The following is a 20,528-nucleotide window of genomic DNA, read 5'->3' as shown; positions in this document are numbered from 1 at the left end:
GCAGCTCCCTCAGAATTGCTGATAGAGACCATGCTAACAGTAACATGGGCAGAGTTGGAGAACACGTGTGTGTTAGGCATCAGAGATTCCATACAGCACCAGTATCCAGTACAGATATCACTTTGATAACTGTAATGGCTGCTGCTTATGCCTGGCGTGGCAGAGATGATGAGAGTTTATTTGTTAAACAAATGAGATAGTGGAGTTGATGTGTTAAGCAGGGAGCCTGGCATCTAATAAGTTATCGAGTGCCCAGGGAATGGTTATATGGAAAGCTTAGGCTGAGCCTTATTCAAGTATGCATGCATATATTTTAAAAATAACAGCAGTGCATTTAAAATGTTGACAGACCCTAAAATTAAATTTCTTACAGGAAATAGGCCAGCTTTTCCTCTTAACTTTGAGAACTAACATAAAATAATAATGAGTGAATGTCCCAGATGTCTAGAAAAGACAAAGATATATAAATTTTGACTTTTCCCCCCCTTAAAGGCCTCCGTAATAGACATGCTACGAATATGATTTGATTCAAAAACTAAAACCGTAAAATATTTTTTATTTAAAAAACAAACACATTTGGAAGTGGGATTTACCTTGCATGCAAATGCTGAAGTGTGACTCCTGAGTTTATGCAAATGAGCCAAGGCTCAGTCTTAAGGCATCAGGCAGCGAGCTTGCTGGAAATTAAAATGCTGTTGACTTGTCAGGGTGAGATGAGGCTGTGGGGGAAGATGATCTGGATGGGTCCTCAGTGAATGGGTAAGGGGATGGCCTGGGAGCATGTTTGAGACAGGTGGGACATTTTCCATGCTTGTCAAGGGTTTTTGTTTGTTTGATTTTTTTTGTTTGTTTGGTTTTTGAGATATGGTTTCATCATTAGCTGTAGCTGTCCCTAGATCTTGCTCTGTAGACCAGGCTGGCCTCCAACTCACAAGAGACCCACCTGTCTCTGCCCCCCAAGTGCTGGGATTAAAGGTGTGTACCACCACTGCTTGGCTGTCCAGGTTCTTTTTAAATATGGGAGGACATAGACTAACAGTGAGAGCTACCAGAGTGCAGAGAGCACATGGCAACTGCTAAGTGCAAAACCTGTTCTTGCTGTTCACTGTGTAGTTGAAGCAGTAGGGATTCGAGAGGGGTTTAGAAGGGTGGTAACTTCAGCAGCCAAGCCCTTAGCTCAGTGGTGAAACGTTTGATACACACACACACACACACACACACACACACACACACACACCCCGTGCTTGCAGTTATCACTGTAAAGCTGTAAGGTCGGCCAGTGTTATTTAATATTCCCTCTGAGAAAGGAGGAAAGGAGTCCAAGCCCCGTGTCCAGAGGTTGCTGCATTTGAAGTAACTTGCTGTAATTTCTAAATGTTGCCTGCAACCTTTGTTCTCAAATCGAAGTCCTTTGAGTAGCATAAATGTAGTGTGTGATGTTTATTAACTTGAGTGTTTTGAGACAGGATCTTGCTGTGTAGTCTAGGGCTGCCCTAGAACTCACTGTGTCTTCTAGGTTGTCTGGAGCTCACTGCAGTCTCCTGGTTGACAAGTGCCCAGTGGTGTGTTTGTGGTGGTGGCAGTATATGAGTGCCTCACCTGGCTAGGCTTATGCTTTTAAAGAAGCTCTTCAGAGCCTGGGGAGGGATGAGGTGTTTCCTGACCTCAGAGTAGGTAATAAATTGATCAGCAAGTACTAATTAATAACAAGGACATTTTACTGCCATTCTTTAATAAACTTAAGAATTTCTTTAGGTGTAGTGTATTTGTGAGCTTGGAAAAACTGATGTCATTATGAGTCATATTTACTCTTCAAGTAAGGTAGTCTTATGTTACTAAATAGCAGTTGTTTGGACATCTCAGATATCAGACAGACTGTGTGGCTATGTGGAATTGTAACAGTATGCTTATAAGTCTTTAATTCTAGCACTGGAGCGGCAGAGGCAGGCAGATCTCTAAGTTTGAGCCAACCTGATCTACAGAGTGAGTTTCAGACAAGCCAGAACCACATAGTGGAGACTCTATCTTGAAAACAAAGAAACAAAGAACAACCACCACCACCACCACCACCCAGAAAGGTATGCTTCTACAAGCTGACTTCAGACCTCACAGTCACTATGCAGGGTGACTATCACAGTGTCACTGGGTGACATCATTTTATGGGACTCCTGAACTCAGTCGTTAGGTGGTTGGTGACTGCACCTTGTTGAGTCTGCATCAGCTCCTGTTTCTATGGGTGTCTGGTCCAAGGGATGGAAACCTTTGCTGTGGGATTTAAACATTGAGATGGACATGTATTTTGAGTAATACTAAACATGTACATGGAAATCAGTATCAGTAAGCCATGTGGATTAAGTAGGCTATATGCTAAATGGAAGGCATGTAATTAAATGGCAGAGTAATCAGTTTGAAATTTTCGAAAGTTCTGCCAGGTGCTTTTAAAGCAGTGATCACACTGACTTTGGAAGGAAGCACATTTTACAGAGCTCAGTATCAGGGCCAGAATAGTTGCATGGGAGGCCTTCTAATTGCTGTGTCTGCATCAGATTTCTCTGTGGATTGGCTGGCTGGCTGCTGTTGGTGGGTGAGCAGAGACATCTCTAGACTGAGCTTCTTGCTATAAGAACCTCAGAGAGACCACATTATATAACTAGGGATTTTATGTAAGATTAAAAGATTTGGAGCTTGAAATCTTATACCCAGGATAAGCTCACTTGTGCTGTGTGTGTGTGTGTGTGTGTGTGTGCACACACACAAATAAATGACTATTTTCTTTGAGGTTGCATCTCTCAAGTTATTTTACTACATATGTACTGAACGAGTACCATTATTTGGTGATACTCTGTCTTGCTTGCTGCATTGTAGGCTTTCTTAGGTTACTGAGTATTTAAACAGCTGCTAAACACTTAGTCCTCATGGACTGTAGACTGTTTCTGAACTGTCGACAATCAGTAACCCTCTCTCTGGTCCCCACTTCCCTCCCCAATTTATTGTTGTACATGGCATTGGCCATCCATGTGCAGATTCTTTGCCATTATAAGTTCTCTACTAGAGGTAATGAGAAAGTCTTTTAGACATCAAAATGTTTTAAATTATTTTTTTGTAAGAACTGTATTTGGATTTTAATGCTTAAGAGATTTAGCCTTGTTTTTTTCAGGCTTACATAATATATTTAAGAAGTCATGACTTGGAAATTCATCTTAGAATCTGCTGGCTGGTCTGTAAGATACAGACACTATGAAATTAATTTGGCAGTTTCTCAAAAATTTAAACATAGCCTTAACATATGATCCCACAGTTACATTCCCAGACATTTATTCTAGATAAATAAAAACTTGCATTTGCACAAAAAGTTGTTCATTAATATCCACAGACACTTTATAATAGCCCCAAACCAGAAAGAACTCCCCAATCTCGGGATGACAGAGTCGAAAAATGTGGCATGGGGTAGAGCACCAGGCTCTTTTAGGGGAGAAGGTGTTGGTGCAGAGCAGCTGACTGGAGCCCTCAGGCTTGTCCCAAGTGCAAACAGTGGAACCTTGCAGAGAGGAGGTTGCCTCAGGTAGTTTACAAAGCCCCATTCTCTTGAAAGAAAGTAACGGCTTTGGTTTGTTTGTGCTTTTTTTCCAGCCATGGTTTCTATGTGTAGCCCTGATTGTCCTGGAACTTGCATTGTAAACCAGGGTGGCTTTGAACTCAGATCTGCCTCCCTCTGCCTCCCAAGTGCTGGGCTTTAAGCACCGTGAGCCCCACCACCACCTGGCTATAAGGGGCTTTTATGTGAATGTAAGCTTATACCTTGTCCCATGGGGAAACTGGGCATCGTGTATGGAGGCGGCACATTCATGAACAGGCTCAGTTCGAGGTCATAATTACGTTAACTGTGCAGCCATGAACAGCTCTCAGCAGACATTTTAGAATGATAATGAAGACAATTTAAATTTACCCTTGTTCATCTGAAAAAGGGAATGTGATTTTGGTTGCTTGGAAGTTTTTCCTTAAGAACCTCACATGAAACAAAAGGAAAACACCCTTGTGGTTTTATATTGATTTATTTATTGTGTGAGTGTGGGTCTACGCAGGGAGGTCGGGGCAGCCTCTGGGGCCTGCTCTCTCCTTGGGCCATGTGTCCTAGGGACTGAGCTCACCTTCCAGCAGAGCCGGCTCCTGCCTCTGCCCTCACAGGCTTTTCAAGGGAGCAGTGTGTAAGTGTAGAAGCCAGTCTGAAAGCTGAGATTTGAATAAGGAGTCAGTTACTAGTGCTGGAGTGTCAGTTTGCTTGTTGTGGTAATTGCTTATCCATTGTATGTCTGTCTGTCTTTTTATATAGCTGTAGAAGGGTGTGGTAATGCTAAAGAAAGCTACTGAGAGTGTTCATTTTCAGGTTTCTGTGTGGAAAACTTACATTTTTTTTCTAGGATGAATGCCCAGGAGTAACTGTTGGCTGTGTGGTGTGTGTGCTCAGATTAAGAACTGCCACCCTGGAGGCAGAGGCAGGCGGATTTCTGAGTTTGAGGCCAGCCTGGTCTACAGAGTGAGTTCCAGGACAGCCAGGGCTACACAGAGAAACCCTGTCTCAAAAAACCAAACCCCCCCCCCCCAAAAAAAAGACCTGCCACCCTTTGACCCTTTGCCAGCACAGCTGCACCAGCTCAGTCCTGAGGACCCCCACCTCCTGAGGTCCACTCTCAGTTTTTCTTTCACTTCCCTGAGGGCACATCTCTGCTTATTTGCCTCACATCATCTTTGACGATGACTCTTCAAGTCTTTTGCCCACTTTATAACTAGATTGTTTGTTTTCTTGGAGCTTTAAAAAATGCTCTAGATTCATTTCTGCCAAATGCCTGGCTCGTGAGTATATTCCTTCAGTCCCTGGTCTTGTCTTTGTGTTCTCCTGCAGCGTCTGTCCAAGCTTCGTCCCTTTGGAGAAGTACAGTTCATTATTTATGGATTGTGTCCATGTTTTTAGAATTTTGTGCTTAGCTCTTGGTCAGGAGATTGTTCTTCTATTTTCTTTTAGATGTTTATCAGTTTTATGTTTTATGTTTCTGTCTCTCATCTCTTTCAGGTTAATGTTTTGGACATGATGTGAGGTTTACATCTTTTTTCTTTTGCTTTCCCCTTTGGGTTTCCACTCATTCTCAAAACATCAGTTGAAAAGATTATTCTTTCTCCATAGAACATAGACAGAGTATCAAAATGAGGGTGGCTGGAAATGAATGGGCAGTTATATGTGAACACAGATATAGGAAGTGTGAACACATATAGGAAGTGTGAACACAGATGTAGCAAGTGTGAATGAACACAGATGTAGGAAGTGTGAACACAGATGTAGGAAGTGTGAACACAGATGTAATGAAGGTATAAAATGGCTCATGTCCTGACAAAAATGGAAGTATGTTTAGAACAAAGTCAGGTAGGAACTGGCTATTTTGTAGTTGTAGTTTAAGGAAGGACAGGTAGTTTGTGAGTAGAAACAGCTTGAGCAGGAAAATGACATTAAAAGAAGATTTTAGGGCCATTGAAGGAGAAACAGGGATGACCATGACTCTTGACCTACCATTTTGCGGGACAAAGATCCACTAGAAAGCTAAGAGAGTAATATATCATAATGTTAATCTCTAGTATGTCTTAGAAGTATGTGCTAGCTTTTCACTGGGACAAAATGCTTAAGATAATCAACTTACAAGGAGGAAAGGTTCCTTTGGCTTAAAGAGGCTCTAGGTCATCATTGGCTAGCCCTATTTCTCACAGCAGATCATTGGGTGGAGAATATGGCGGAGGAAGCTGCTCACCCCCTGGTGTCCAAAAAGAAGAGACTTGTTTGCTTCCAGTTAAGGGCACTAGTCTAGTGTCTTTGAATCCCACCACCTCCTAATGGTCTCACCAGCTCTCAGCACCATCACGGGCTGGTGCTCAAGCTGCTACCACAGAGACAACCGAGGGGCGCTTCTCCAGAACAGCAGAGCTAATGGTGTGCTCTAAACTGGCTGCTGTCCTCAGGGATGGACATGGACAAGCCTGGACTTGGAGGAGAGTCCCTGATGCTCCACTGGCAAGTTGCGTATGGAAAGAATAGATTCCAATAGATTGGCTTGTTGTTGTAGATGACCTTTAGATTCAGTCTGAATCGGGTCCAAGGGATGGGGCACTGAGGTGATCAAAAAGAGATGATAAATTGATCCATCGACGAAAAGTTGTAGAACCAGATTTATTTGTGATGACAGAGCAGGACTCTGGTGTTTGTCGGTGTGTCCTGACCCGAGCAGAGGGTGGTGATGTCCAGCTGCTCTTCTGCATCACGAGGATCACATCAAACGAGGAATACTACATTCTCATGTCCTAATGTGCTTCAGTCTTGGGAAGGTCTATGAAGCTCCTACTGCCATTCGGAAGGTCTCTAGCAGTAGATTGGTTAGTCGGATGTGCTAGGGACCAGTCCTGTGGCTATGCTCTGTGTCCAGAGCTGATAATTCCTGACTTAAACTACTTGGTTTCTTTTTATCATCCACTAAACTTCTTGATCTCTTTTCTTATACAAATTATACCTTGTCCCCTCCTGCTCATCAGTGGGAATCTCATTTGTTTCCTACATTTAAGAGGTCATATTGAATATATACATTAGATTCTATTACTTTAAAAGTAGCCAGCTATCAAATAGAACTTATGTAATGTTAGGCAGATTACTTGAAAGAAGTGTGGTTTTTGCTTTATTTAGAATGGAAAACATAGCATTCCATTGTTTTAAAAGTGATGACTTGTTGAGTAAAGGCTTTTGCTTCCTAAGAGACCGGATGGTGTGTACAGATGCAGGGTGGGCAGGGCAGAGCTCTGCAGCTCTTCACCTGTGCTCTTGGTGCGCAGCCCCTTTTGCTGACTTACTTAGAAGATTCCTCCTGCAGTCCAGATCCTGTCTGCTTATATCCGGAGACGGCTCAGTGTTAACTCCTGATTACACTCTTGAGTAGTACTGTCACAGAATTTCCCCCTGCAGAAGAGCAGGCTCTTACAGTGCTGTGCAAGCTGCCCATTTAAAACTATCATTGCTTGGCACCTATGCCCTAGTGACAGTTTGACCAACATGTGAGCAGGCACACTGCCATCCTGACAGATGGGTGTGAGTACAGGCAGCCAAGAAACCATGTATCTGCATCTAGTGTATTTGTTAAGGGCAGGATTCCCAGTTGGGATGTTCAAACGTCTGTCCATCCTGAGCTTTCACGCCTGTGGATAAAGGGTTGTCATCATTAATTGCAGTTCTGACTGCGATTGCATGGGTCTGTAAGGGCTCCTTGGCTCTTAGAGAAGTAAGTGGCTAGGGACAATCAGGATAGCTGTTGTCTCCGTCACAGGAATACTTCAAATACTCCCTTTCTTTCTCCTAGCCAGAGAGGTTTGTAACAAAGGTGAACCCATTTAGAAACTGCTCTGATACTTCTGGAATGGATGTGGCTTTGTTTTTCAGACCATGAAAGGTTCCAGAGTAATTTGTTTATGCTCTATGCAGCGATATAGATGTGTATATACCAACATCTATGTAACTAGAGTCAAAACTGAGATGAAGTATACATCAAGTGTGATATTAGGACAACCTAATTCAACATCATATCAAGGTAAAATAGTTCCTAGCTTAAAATTGGATGTGAGAATTATCTGTGAAATGAACACAGAGTCTATCATTTCAGTGTACTAGAAGTCAGTGGTAGTTTTTTATTTTTTTATTTTTTTTTAAAGTTATCAAAACCAGTATCTTTTTTTCAACTCAGTTCTTTCCATCTTGGAGTTTACCTAGACATTTTCTGTTGTATATGATGGGGAGCTTCAGTGACAGCAGGCTCAGTGCAGCCAGTGTAGCACTTCTCAAGTCTGGGTTGGGTGGGGGCAGTTTGTTCTTTGCTTGGGGGCACTCTGCATTGTAAGATGTACAACAACCAGAGGGGCAAAGCCACCCTCATGTGAGAACCCCCGCTCCAGGGACACCCTGCAGTACTTTAAAATTTAACTGTAAGAAAATTCTTATCGTCTGTGGAAACCTCCCCTGTTCTGTCTTTTGGAGCCATGTAGAGCCAGCAAAATCCCTCTTTCCATAGTATCCTTTCAGACAGGGTTAGGCATTCTCGGACAGTCTGAATGGAAACCCCTCCAGCGTGTAAGCTCTTTGTTTATGATCTGGCTCCAAGTCTGTTCACCAGTGGCTTTTCTTCTTCTAAATTCTGTGTTTGCTCTGGGGTGTATGACATGGAGTCATTGCTCCAGGCATGGCCTACTGCAGAGGGCCTGGAGTTCATGTTTTGTAATGCACCCTGTTGTCGGTCAGGAGTGGGTGCTGGCTTTCTCTGCATATCACCTAGTGTTAATATTTGCTGGCTTCTTACCAGTGTGCACACAGCCTGGAGTGGAGTAAGTCCCCTTTGTACTCAACTGGCTCTTTGCAGTGGCTCTCAGTTAGTTTGGGGCTGTTAAGTGTAGGGAGCTTATGTTTTATCCTGTTAAATTTACTTTTATCGAACTACCTAGCTTCAACATTTTTAGGTATTTTAGAATCCCAATTCTTGGTCAGATTGGACGGTTCATGCTTAAGTGTGTGATAATGCTGTCAGCCGAGTCTGGAGATACAGGAACAAGCATGTGCACACATGCCTGCAATTGGGAGGACTGAGGGTGAAGCCTGGGGAGTCCTAAGATTCATTCATAAGCAGCTGGGCAGAAAGCTGGTTCTGTATGTGGGACCCACCACAGTATGGGTGGGTCCTGTTGTTCTGCTCCTGTTTCTGTCTGTTTTAATGGTAAACATTGGAATATAGACTGCATGATTGTAGCAGAGTGGTTTTGTAATAGTTTCTTTACCAATACAGACCATTAAGGCCTAATGAGCAAGAGAAGTACAGACAGCTCCGGGTTATAGTTCTGGAGATAGATGATGGTACCTACTTAAAGAGAGAGCCCTGCTTGGTCAGGACGGTGAGGCGGAGTGGAAGCCGCGCTTGTAGGAGAGTGATGCCTGGCTTTCTCAGACTCTGCTATGATTGCCCTTCCCACCTGGAAGCAGTTGTGACACCAGACCAGTTCAGTGACAATCTGCTACAGTATTGTTCTTTTCCTCCTGTGGTGGTGCTGGGGATCTAACAAAGGATCTTGTGCATAGCGGGCAATTCTTCTCCCACTAGTCTGCATTCCCAGCCCAACATGTTAATCTCACATGTACTTTGGATCAGAAGGATTTCTTCATAACCAAAGGAGGAATCTTAAAAAACAAAACAAAACAAAAACAACAAACCATTAGTTCTGAGAACTCCCATACTTGGAAAACAAGTGTGAGCAAGAAGCCTCAGCTGTGCACAGCTTTACTTCACAGAGGACTTCCTACATAATGATAACCTTCGTGTCTCACAAAACAGATCTTAATTAAACCCACGATCCAGACTAGCTGAACTTCCCAACAACAGAGGCAAAGCCAGTAAATCTATACATAGTTCTTAGCTCAATGATTGTCTCTTACACTGTAACAACAAATACATGTGTTGGGAACATATTTATTTTATGTATCTAGAGTAGCTGATTATTAAGTGTGATACCTTTAGTAGATTCTAGCACACTGCCAGTTTTCCGAAGTGGTTATACTAATTCAGATTCCTACTTGCATATGAGAGTTCCACTCACCAGCCATTCCTGCCTCCACGTATTGCAGCTGGCTAAATACTTTGTTGGTTGCTTGAGACAAGGCCTCACCTGTAGTGGAAGCTGACTTGAAACTTACAGCAACCCTCCTGCCTCAGCCACTGCACCTGTACCCAAACAACTAAACAACAAACAAAGGAGTGAACAATTGGGTCTCTTTTTCCTACTGTTAATGAAGTGTCTCCCATGCCTCACTGAAATGCTGGCATTTTGTACGTTCTCTGAGTGTGACTTGCACTTCAGTCTTGGAGCAGTTTTCGGTGAACTGAAACTCTCATCACTTCCTGTCTTCCAGTCAATGCTCTGTTGGGTCCTTTTTCTTTGGTTTTATGCTACCTTCTGGTCCTGAAGGTACTCTGGAAGCAGCTTCCCTGTTGTCTACATTGGAAGCTTCTCTGATTCCTTTCACACTTAGACGGGGTGCCTCAGAAGTATTTTCGTGTGTTGTGCAGTAGCTTCTCTGTTGAGCATAGCTCAGATTGACAAGGTCAGTCCAGGGGTTTGCAGTGTCTCTGGCGGGCTGTAGTGAGTGAAGCAGGTTGTACCTGTGCTTTCAGCCCCTGATGACTGTTACAATCCTTTTTATAATTAGATCACCTGCATGTCTGTGACCAGGAAATGTCTACTCAAATCCTTTGTCCACTTTCAATTTTTTATTGAATTCATTAATATTGCAGTGTTTACATTGATTTATTTTTAATCCAAAACATTTTTTTCTTTGTTGTTCTTCCATTCTGTTCAGGGAGTATTCATTTTGTAGTATCAGGCAGTTGGTTAAGAAAGTTCTTAGGCTGTGCACACTTAACACTAGGTCCCTCAGATTAGAGCTGCCGTCCGCTAGGACCATTCCTGGGTATTTCAGAGTAGAAATGCACATCTGCTAGTCATTCCAATAGCACCTTGGTGCTTCACACTGCTTCTAGAAAAACTGCTGTTCCTCCCCTTCAGACTGGATGGAGAGCTCCTGGCTTAGCACTTGTCTTTTTTTTTTTTTTTTTGATTTGGTTTTTCTTTTTCTTTTCTTTTTTTTATTCGATATATTTTTTTTATTTACATTTCAAATGATTTCCCCTTTTCTAGACCCCCACTCCCCAAAAGTCCCATCAGCCCCCTTCCCTCCCCCTGTTTTCCCATCCAACCCTTCCCACTTCCCTGTTCTGGTTTTGCCCTATACTGCTTCACTGAGTCTTTCCAGAACAAGGGGCCACTCCTCTGTTCTTCTTGTACCTCATTTGATGTGTGGATTATGTTTTTGGTATTCCAGTTTTCTAGATTAATATCCACTTATTAGTGAGTACATACCATGATTCATCTTTTGAGTCTGGGTTACCTCACTTAGTATGATGTTCTCCAGCTCCATCCATTTGCCTAAGAATTTCATGAATTCATTGTTTCTAATGGCTGAATAGTACTCCATTGTGTATATATACCACATTTTTTGCATCCACTCTTCTGTTGAGGGATACCTGGGTTCTTTCCAGCTTCTGGCTATTATAAATAGGGCTGCTATGAACATAGTGGAACATGTATCCTTATTACATGCCGGGGAATCTCCTGGGTATATGCCCAGGAGTGGTATAGCAGGATCTTCTGGAAGTGAGGTGCCCAGTTTTCGGAGGAACCGCCAGACTGATTTCCAGAGTGGTTGTACCAATTTGCCACCCCACCAGCAGTGGAGGAGTGTTCCTCTTTCTCCACATCCTTGCCAACATCTGCTGTCTCCTGAATTTTTAATCTTAGCCATTCTGACTGGTGTAAGGTGAAATCTCAGGGTTGTTTTGATTTGCATTTCCCTAATGACTAATGAAGTTGAGCATTTTTTAAGATGCTTCTCCGCCATCCAAAGTTCTTCAGGTGAAAATTCTTTGTTTAACTCTGTACTCCATTTTTTAATAGGGTTATTTGGTTTTCTGGAGTCTAGACAGGGTTTCTCTGCATTGCCCTGGCTGTCCTGGAACCCACTCTGTAGACCAGGCTGGCCTTGAACTCAGAAATCCGCCTGCCTCTGCCTCCCAGAGTGCTGGGATTACAGGCGTGCGCCACCACCGCCTGGCTAGCACTTGTCTTAAGTTTGTCATTTTATAGGAGAAAAGAATGACCAGGAGAAGTAGGCTAATGACTGAGCTTGTGGGGGTGGGTGGGTAGGGTGGAGGGCCAGGATACACTCAGCATATTCTTAGGGTGGATCTGTTGGTTTCTTGTCAAGACTCATTAAACGCTGGGATTGCCGAGTGAGATGGGGCTAGCAGCTTCTGGATTGTGTTAACAGAGACTGATGTGTGCACCAAGTGCTCAGTGCTCCTGAGTGTTCTTGCTCTTCTCTGTCTTTCGAGTCGGTCTCATGGTATAGCTCTGGGGTGGCCTTGAACCCACAGACACCCTCTTTCTTCTGCCTCTGGGGTGCTGAGTGCAAAGTGTGTGTCATGCCTGACAATACTGCTTTCTTCAGTAAATGAGCTGATATGACTCAAGTAGGTTTTTTAGGGATTTTTAGGTGTTAAAACATAAAAATGTCATTTCCATGGCTGAAGATTCGACTCTGGAGTAGTTTTAGGACACATGCTTATCAATTCCTTGTTTTCTTTTCTTTACATCTTACAGTTGTGCCAACATAAGTTCTGTCAGTATATTTGCACATACAGGACACGGGCACATATGATTATGTGGACACACACACAGTGACATGTGAAATGGGAGTTTCACTGTTGCCTAGGTTGACCTCACATTTTCTGACCCACGTGATCCCTCTCTTTTAGCTTTCCAAGTAGCTAGAACATGGGCACCAGCGCTGTGCCTGGTCACCAGTGTGATTTTAAAAGCAGCATCTTTCTGAAGCTTCTGTCAGATGCGATTGCTCTTTTTCTCTGGTCACCACCATTCACTGTACAGTCAGGTCGTGGAAGTGATTGCAGGAATGTGGTGCATCCTCTTGTTTTGCTCACATACTTTTATGGCATTTATGTGGTATAGTCTTAGCCATTAAAGGGATTATTTTTTATCAACTTTAGGCTAATTTCTTTGTAAACTTATTCTGCACTCTGTACTCTTTAAGGAGTAGAAAGGTAGTTTTTATAAGAATGAACACTTTGTATAGGTGGCTTGCTTTGCTTCTTAGTTGTGAGGCTATGGGCAAATTATTTAGCAATTTCCATGTGTGCACATTCCATGTGTAGTGCTTACACTTTGTGACTGTTGTAAAAATCAGAGATGATGTGTCTGTCACCCAACATAGAGCCTGCTATGTAGTCACTTAACAGTGATGGTTTTAGATATGTTCATTTGTATGTAAAGCTGTGTGTTGTAATTAATGGTTAATTGATTCTTTCCAGTATAGATTCATTCATTCATATTTTCACTCATTTAGGATTAATTGAGCAAAAATAACTGATGATAGTAATGTAGGAACATTATGTCAGTATTCAATTTCAGATGCTAGTCTTTACGATGTATTACTATTTTCAAGCTAGAGACGTATTGTTCTGTAAAGACTGACTTAGGCATGAAGGTGTGATTGTGTTTTCTTTCGGTGGGTGCTGCCGACCGTTGTTTTCTCTAGTTTATACATTACTGGTGGGACTTGGGGCTGTGTACAGGGCTGATTCACGTGGTCCTAGTGTACGGAAGCATTGGCAAGCCCACATTAAGAGCATTGGAAAACTGCAATTGACATTAATAAACTACTGTTAACAAAAATTCTTTAAAATTAGCTTACTTTAAAAATTAATACACACAATAAAGTCAGTTATAAATGATTAAAGAATGAAGACTACATTTTCTACCTCTGAGGCACTCTGTTATTAATTCATTATATGTGCACACATCGACACAGCCTTTCAAAGCCCTTGGTGGTGCTGTCACACACATCTCAGCAGCCGCAGCACTCGGGGTTGGCTAGCTATCTGCCTTGTGTGACTAGGGTGCTCGAAGACACACTGGCACTTTTCACTTGCAGCGAGTGTTTAGGCCACTCTCCGTCTAAGTAGAGACACCTACCTAATTTCCAAAGCTGTTTTCTGGCTGGGAGCGCTGGAGCTTGCCCTTAACCCAGCACTGTGTAAGCAGAGGCAGGGGAGCCTCTCTGAGTTTGAGGCTATATAGTGGGGCCCTGTCTCAAAACAAAAGCTAAATTTCCTGTGATGTAAGATGAGGATGCTCTGGTCTTTTGCTATGCTATGGGATTATATTATGGGATGTTGCAGTTGTACAGACAGGATGATTACTAGAGGTGTACTTGAGATGCGTACCGAAGATGTTATTTACAGATTTGGTGCTGATGCCAGACTGATGCACCCGTTTTCTCATGCTCTTAGCAGCCCAGTGTGGCCTGAATTTGAGTAAGCTGGAGCTGAAACCATCAACTTAACAGTAATTTTAATTTTATCTGTATTGTGTCTGTTTGCTGCTAGTGTTCAGGATGTATTGGTAATGAAGGAGGTCATGTGAAGCGGCAGATAGGTACCTAGCAGTGATGCTGAAGTGTTTGCTGCTTAAAAAGTAAGCAGAGATTGATTCAGAATCCGGGAAACACTTAATTTGTGAGGGGAGAAAGTGAGAGGCAAAGGCTGCTGTCCCCGAATCCACTGTGTCTTGCTTGGCCTGTGTTCTTGGCCTCAGATATTGTATAGAATTTTGAAAATTCAAAGGAAAAACATACCTATTACAGTTAGGTTAAAATAGTTAGAAACCAAGATTTTGATGGCAGAGAAAAGTGAGGTGCACATAGTCTGAGGAGTTGGGAGCAAGGCGAGTCAGTGTGAATGTGGGATAAACTCGTTTGTAGCTCCCCGCTCAAAAGACCTGGAAGTGATCGTCTTATACAGAGTTACAGCAGTAGCATGGCATTATTGTGATGACATTATGCCCAGCATCTAGGCCAGTGACAGTGTTGGCCCCGGTTCAGGCTCCAAGTAGTCATTTTTTTCAGCTAAAAAGAAACAAAGTTCCCTGTAGGATTGTGCACATTTAAAATAGCAATGTGCAAGGGGACCTGGAACATCTTTCTCCAAGGCCTCTGGGCCTTCTCTAAAAGGATATGGTGGTCAACTTGAAGGTTGTTCAATACTTCAATAGTTTCTGAGTAGTTTAGCAGCTATGTCACAGTTTGTATTGAGACATGGTGTTGTCATCTCCAGAGTTCAGCTTGGAGTACTACTCAGTTGAGTTCAAAAGAAGTTGCAAAGAATCTTGTGTTTTAAGGGAGTCTGTGGTCTGTGATTTCATTTTGGGTCACATTCATAGCCACAGGCCTGGGTGTATGTGAGTCGCAGGCCACAAGTTGAAGTGGTCAAGAGGAAAGAGCATCCCTGAACTTCAGGACCTGGTCTGCACTCACAGGAGGCCACAGGAAGCTAGCTGAAGCAGAAACAAAACCAAGGTTGCTGCTGCCTACTGAGTCTGCAGCCAAGGACATGGCTGCTGCTTTGCACCCTGGATACTGAGTGGTAGAGCTGATCCGTATAACAGTAGCACTCCAGAGACTCTTCTGTCTTATACCTACCCAGTGCCAAGTCCTGAGAGTCTAGGAACTTGTGTCATGCCCTGCAGTGTGTGCCTCTGCCCTGCAAGGAGCAGTAACCACGCTGTAACCGCAGTGTATTCATGGCGGCCTTGTGCAGTGAGGGCAGCCCCAGAGGAAGCACAATTTAAGCACAAATCCAAAACAAAAAAATCCCTACAGGATTATAGGGCCACATTGAATGTATTCAAAGTCCTGACTTTATAGAACAGATAGCAGAGGGTGCTGGGAGACACAGGGAGGTGGCACCGAGCTCAGGGTGAACTTCTGGGTCCCATCCAGATAGCAGTCACCATGTGAAGAGATGCCTTGGAGACAGTGGGGGGAGAGGGGATACTAGATGGTATTTAGAAGAGATTAATTTTGTCAGGCAGTTTCCATATGAAGTGCTATGATGTCTGGGGTTTTCTGTAAGATGGAGGTGGTTTTAGGAGGGGCTGGTGGACAGCTGGTGAGGTGGTGAGTACCATGGGCTGTGCACTGTGTCCCTTTGCCGCTTGCTCCTCAGTTCTGAGATCCCTGTAGGAAGCTGCTCTCACAGCCAGGTGTGTTGCTTCCACAAGCTGCCCGCCCGCCCGCCTGCCCTCCCTTGTCACTTTTCTTTTTTAGCTGGCTTTTGTCTAGTTTTCCTCATAACTTAAAGGGCTCTTTCAATAATGTGAAACAAGCCTTTTGTCATGTTTTGCAGATAGTTTTCATTTGTCTTTTGAGTTCATGGTGCTTTTCTTTTTGTTTTTTTATAACCTGTGGTTGAATTTCCATTTTTATTTTGTCAATTTACCACTTTTCTTTATGGCTTAAGTGTTTTTGTGTGTTTCTTATAAAAAGCTTTTTTTTTCAGAGACTCTGAAAAGTTCTTTCATGTTTTCATGAATTTTTAAAATGGCTATAAGCACACTACTGATGCCTTTTCATTATATAGTCGTTATCATTTTCCTAGCATATTTGGGACTATCCTCCTTCGAGCCGTGCATCAAGAATGTATCGGGGTGAGTTCTCTGCAGCTGTCCTGGGAAGATATTGATAGGTTTAATGAGGATCTCCAGAAGAATAACTGGAGTTACTAGAGGGTTCAAGAAGGGTGTAGCATGTCTGACTTCTCTTATTAAAAACTAAATGCTGTGTAAAGCATTGGTAACATACTTGAGTTGCTAACTGGCGAGAAGGTTTCGGCATTCACTTTGCCCAAACAATTCTTCTGGCGCTCTTCCTTGAGTTAGGCTCAGGAGCCGGCCCCTCCCTGGAGGCAGTACTTCAGGCTTGCACCCTCTCAACTCTGACCCTGGGAAGAACAGTGGGCCAGACACCCATGCTTCTGCACTGGCTTTCTCACTGGGCGTAGGAAGGAATCTCGGGGTAGATTATCTTCTGTACACATCAGGGTAGAAGAAGTGCTTGTGGAGGCCTCCCATTCTTCTGATGGGAAAGTGGTAGCAGAGAGGTGACTTCAATTTGTGTTTCCAGTGAGCGAACGCACTCAGTTCTCAGTTAAACGTGAGTTCTACTGTGTAATGCAATCCCTTTAGAAAAGAGCTAAGGAAATACAAGGTGAAGAAGGACGTGTGTTAAAAAAAGTCGTCTCTTCTCATCTCTTCTCACTTCGTTTTCTCAAGACAGGATTTCTCTGTGTAGCCCTATGTAGACCAGGGTGACCTCGAACTCAGATCCTGCTCTGCCTCCTGAGTGCTGGTATTAAATGCATGTGCCACCACTGCCTGGTGTGCTAATTTTCTAATACAAGGGAAAAATGGGACCAGAAACCATTTCTTCTTCTGCAGTGCCTGTTTCCTTTTCCTAGAGTTTGCAGTGTGAGTCACCACCTAGTTCTTTCCAGCCTAGGTGTGAAGCATGGTAGGTGTGAGAGGCGTTAAAGACCCGTCACAGTTTGCTCAGCTTAATGCCCTCAGGAACACTCTATGATGTTTCCAGAGTTTGCTTCTCTATTTTCAGTTTGATACTCAGTTTACGTAACAAAAGTACCATGTAGCCATAGATACTGCTGTGCTGGAGTGTGTGTGTGCGTGTGCACACGCACATGATGTACTATGTTGGTGCACATGGTATAGCATACATGTTGAAGTCAGAGGGCAGCTTTGTGGAGTCAGTTCTCTCTGCCTTTCTGTGCACACTAGAGATTGAAGTCCAGCTGCTGGACTTATGTGGCAAGTGTCTTTGCCTACTGAACCATCTCTCCTGCTCAGGAGAAGGCATCTGAGTTTTCTCTTGTGGTTTGGAGGCAGAGTTTAACATAGTGTAGATAGGCCTGGAACCGGCTCAGGCCAAGGCTGCACTTGAAGTTCGACCTGTCTTAGATTGCATTAGGCTCTGTGTCCTCACCATCTCATCTCAGGCTGTGCTGGGGATAAAGCCCCAGGGCTTCTGGTTTGCTGGGCTGGTGTTTTACCTACTGAGCTTCATCCCTTGCAATACATTCTGATTTTGGGTTCCTCTCCCCAGATCTTCCCCATCTTTTCACCCACCAGATTCATTTATTCTTATAGACATACCAGAAGACGAATAGGACCAAACCAAACAGAAAGAAGACAGTCTAAAGCACAAGACACGCACACAGATGCAGATACATACATTTACATGCACACACAGAAGTCCTATAAAAACATAAAATCAAAAACCATAATATATGAGCAAAAGACATGTGAGGGAAATAAATGCCCAGACAAAGCATTATGATATAGAAACCCTTCAAAGATACCATGAGTTTGTTTTGTGTTGGCCATCTACTGCTGGGTGTGAGGCCTGCCCTTGAGTGTGGTTTGTACACCCAGTAAGACTATTGAAGAAAATTAACTTTTCCTTTGGGAGTGGTTGTCAGTTGGAAATAGCTTCTAGGTTAGGGACAGAGACTTGTATCTACTCCCCCAGTCAGCACTGGGATCCCCTTTGACATAGATCTGTGCTGCCGGAGTCTTTGTTCATCCATGTTTTAGTCCTGTGGTATCTGGAAGTCTTTGTTTCTTTGGTGTCTTCCACCCCTGTTCTTTACAATCTATCTTTCTCACTTCCACAAGGTAGTCTGAGCCCTGAGGGAGGGGTTTGATGGAGACATTAGTTAGGACTGAGTGTTCCGCGGTCTCCCACTCTCTGCATATTGTCCAGGTCTCTGTATTTGTTCTTTCTGCCAAAGGAGGAAGCTTCTTTGTTGGCTGAGCAAGGCATTGCTTTGTGAGTATAGAAGAATGGTGTTAGTAAATGTGTTGCTGTGTTCCTTAGTACAGCAGTAGGATTTGGTTTTCTCCTAGGTCCATAACCGCTTGGATAGTGGGTGGTTGCTCCCACAACTCTGTGCCACTGTCATAGCAACAACGTATTATGCAGGTGGGCCAGCACTGTGGATTGAAGGTTTGTAGCTGAGTTGCTGGTTCCCCTTCACCTCTGGTCTCCTGCACAGTACCTTCCTGTAAGGGTGGGGGCTGTGGGTAGGCACCAGCTTGACTTCTCCATGTTCCACGAGTTAGGTTGGTGTTGTCTTTAACCATGGGCTCTTACTGTCAGTTTGTGGAGAGTACCGGTTACCTTGGCAATAGGATGGGGTGTTTGGGAGTTTCCATGGGACCACTTTGGCCAACAACTCAATTAGATGTAATTGATTCCTGGCATTGAAAGTTTCACTTGGTGGTGAGAGATGTCTAGTTGGGGCCCAGTGTTCCCTGCTCTTTGATTCCATTTAGATTTCTTTCATATATGTATATACCTTAAGAAGCTTTTACTGGAGTGGGTTTCCCTATGACTCCTCAAATGTCCCTTAGATTTAGCTGTTCCTCCCTTACCTTCCATCTTCTCTCCCCCTTTCTGTTTAATTCTCCTGTTCCAGTCTCTTCTCCCCATTCATCCACCTCCCCCCACCCCATCAACCCTCCCACCTTCAACTATATTTTCTATTTCTCCTTGCTTGGGAGATCCTCACACTCACCTCTGCACCCCCCCAAATCTAACTGTGCTTATCTGCTTATCAAAGACTTAAAAAGCTGACATTCACATGTAAGCTAATACATACCATCCTTATGGATTTGCCGGGCTACCTCACAGGATGGCTTTTTTACCGCATATTATGCGAGTGGGTCATAGCTGAGTGAGTCTGTTGTGTCAGTGTCCCAGCTTGGCTTCGTCCGTCCGTCCATCCATCCTCTGGCTCATCTAGGCAGTGTCCAGTTTCTGGCTGATGTGAGTAGAGCAGCAGTGAGCATAGATGAGCAAGCCCAGCGCTTAATTTTTTAAAATCATGGTTTGCTTCCCAGCATAGTATGCTGTCAGTGCTGCAGCAAGGACAGCGGTGACTTAAGACCACACAAACACCAGGGCGGCGGTCTCCATTTACACTTCAGATGGGAATGCATTGTCAAAAGTTCATCATGGTGGGAATGCTGCCCAGTTACAACTAGGGACTTTGTTAGAAGGACAGGCTTAGTCCTGCCTTCTGCTTTTTATGAGTGGAATTGGATTCTAAGCTCATTCCCACCTCAGGGTAACTTATGACAGTGGCGCTGCAGAGCTCTTAGAACTTTGGGTTCAAGATTGGTAGGATTCACTTTATACATGGAAAGTATGTTGAAAGTGAATTTATACATAGTAGCAAAAAGACAATGAAACATTGAAACCTGTGGTAAGAACTAGGCTGGTGAGAAGCCCTCTCTGACTCAGCTGCTCCATTCTTGCTAAATTGTCAGACATGTTCACATCTCAAGATGCAGTTGTGCCTTTTTATCATGTCATAGCACTGATACCTGCAGCGCCCTCTGAGCACAGCCAGCCTTGTCCCCTGGCTCCTCTCATCTCATGGGTGGAAAGTGAGCTGAAGGGAACAGTAGGGCTTCATCTACTGTGACAGGTCAGGAGGCCAGGTCTGGACACTGAGTTGGATGTGAAGTGAGTTTAAGTGGTTTGAACACGTCTGAAACTTGTGTTCTCTTTGTAAACGATGTTATTGCATCGTTTACTGAGAATTACGGATCTGAAAGGGGAACTGGGCATTCTGAGGAAAGCCAGAAGGGTTTGACATTGTCATTTTAGAAAGCAGTTGCTGCTGAGCCTTTGAAAGGATTGCCAGAGCCGGGCGGTGGTGGTGCACGCCTGTAATCCCAGCACTCTGGGAGGCAGAGGCAGGCGGATTTCTGAGTTTGAGGACAGCCCGGACTACAGAGTGAGTTTTAGGACAGCCAGGGCTATACAGAGAAACCCTGTCTCGAAAAAAAAAAAAAAAAACCAAATCCAAAAAAACAACAAAACAAAACAAACCCCAAAAAATCAAAACAAAAAAACCAAAAACCAAAAACAACAACAACAAAAAAAATAAAAATGAAAGGATTGCCAGGATCTA

The 20,528-nt window shown here is 43.6% G+C and overlaps 1 protein-coding gene across 7 annotated transcripts in view; it reads left to right on the top strand.

The window, feature by feature from the left end:
- Positions 1 to 20,528, top strand: part of Vrk1 (VRK serine/threonine kinase 1) — a 62,947-nt gene that overhangs the window by 1,237 nt on the left and 41,182 nt on the right. The window contains exon 1 of one of the 7 annotated variants that reach the window (XM_052185123.1): positions 1,928 to 2,078. The exons of the other annotated variants lie outside the window; for them this stretch is intronic. The gene's annotated coding sequence lies outside the window, so the exon portion shown is untranslated. Of the gene's footprint in view, positions 1 to 1,927; positions 2,079 to 20,528 lie in introns of those variants that run through there. 7 annotated transcript variants of the gene reach the window in all.

The sequence above is a fragment of the Apodemus sylvaticus genome, chromosome 6 (genome assembly GCF_947179515.1).
Source record: "Apodemus sylvaticus chromosome 6, mApoSyl1.1, whole genome shotgun sequence".
Classification (NCBI taxonomy): domain Eukaryota; kingdom Metazoa; phylum Chordata; class Mammalia; order Rodentia; family Muridae; genus Apodemus; species Apodemus sylvaticus.
The sequence above is the reverse complement of the archived record's forward strand: the minus strand, read 5'-3'. Positions and strand labels throughout refer to the sequence as shown.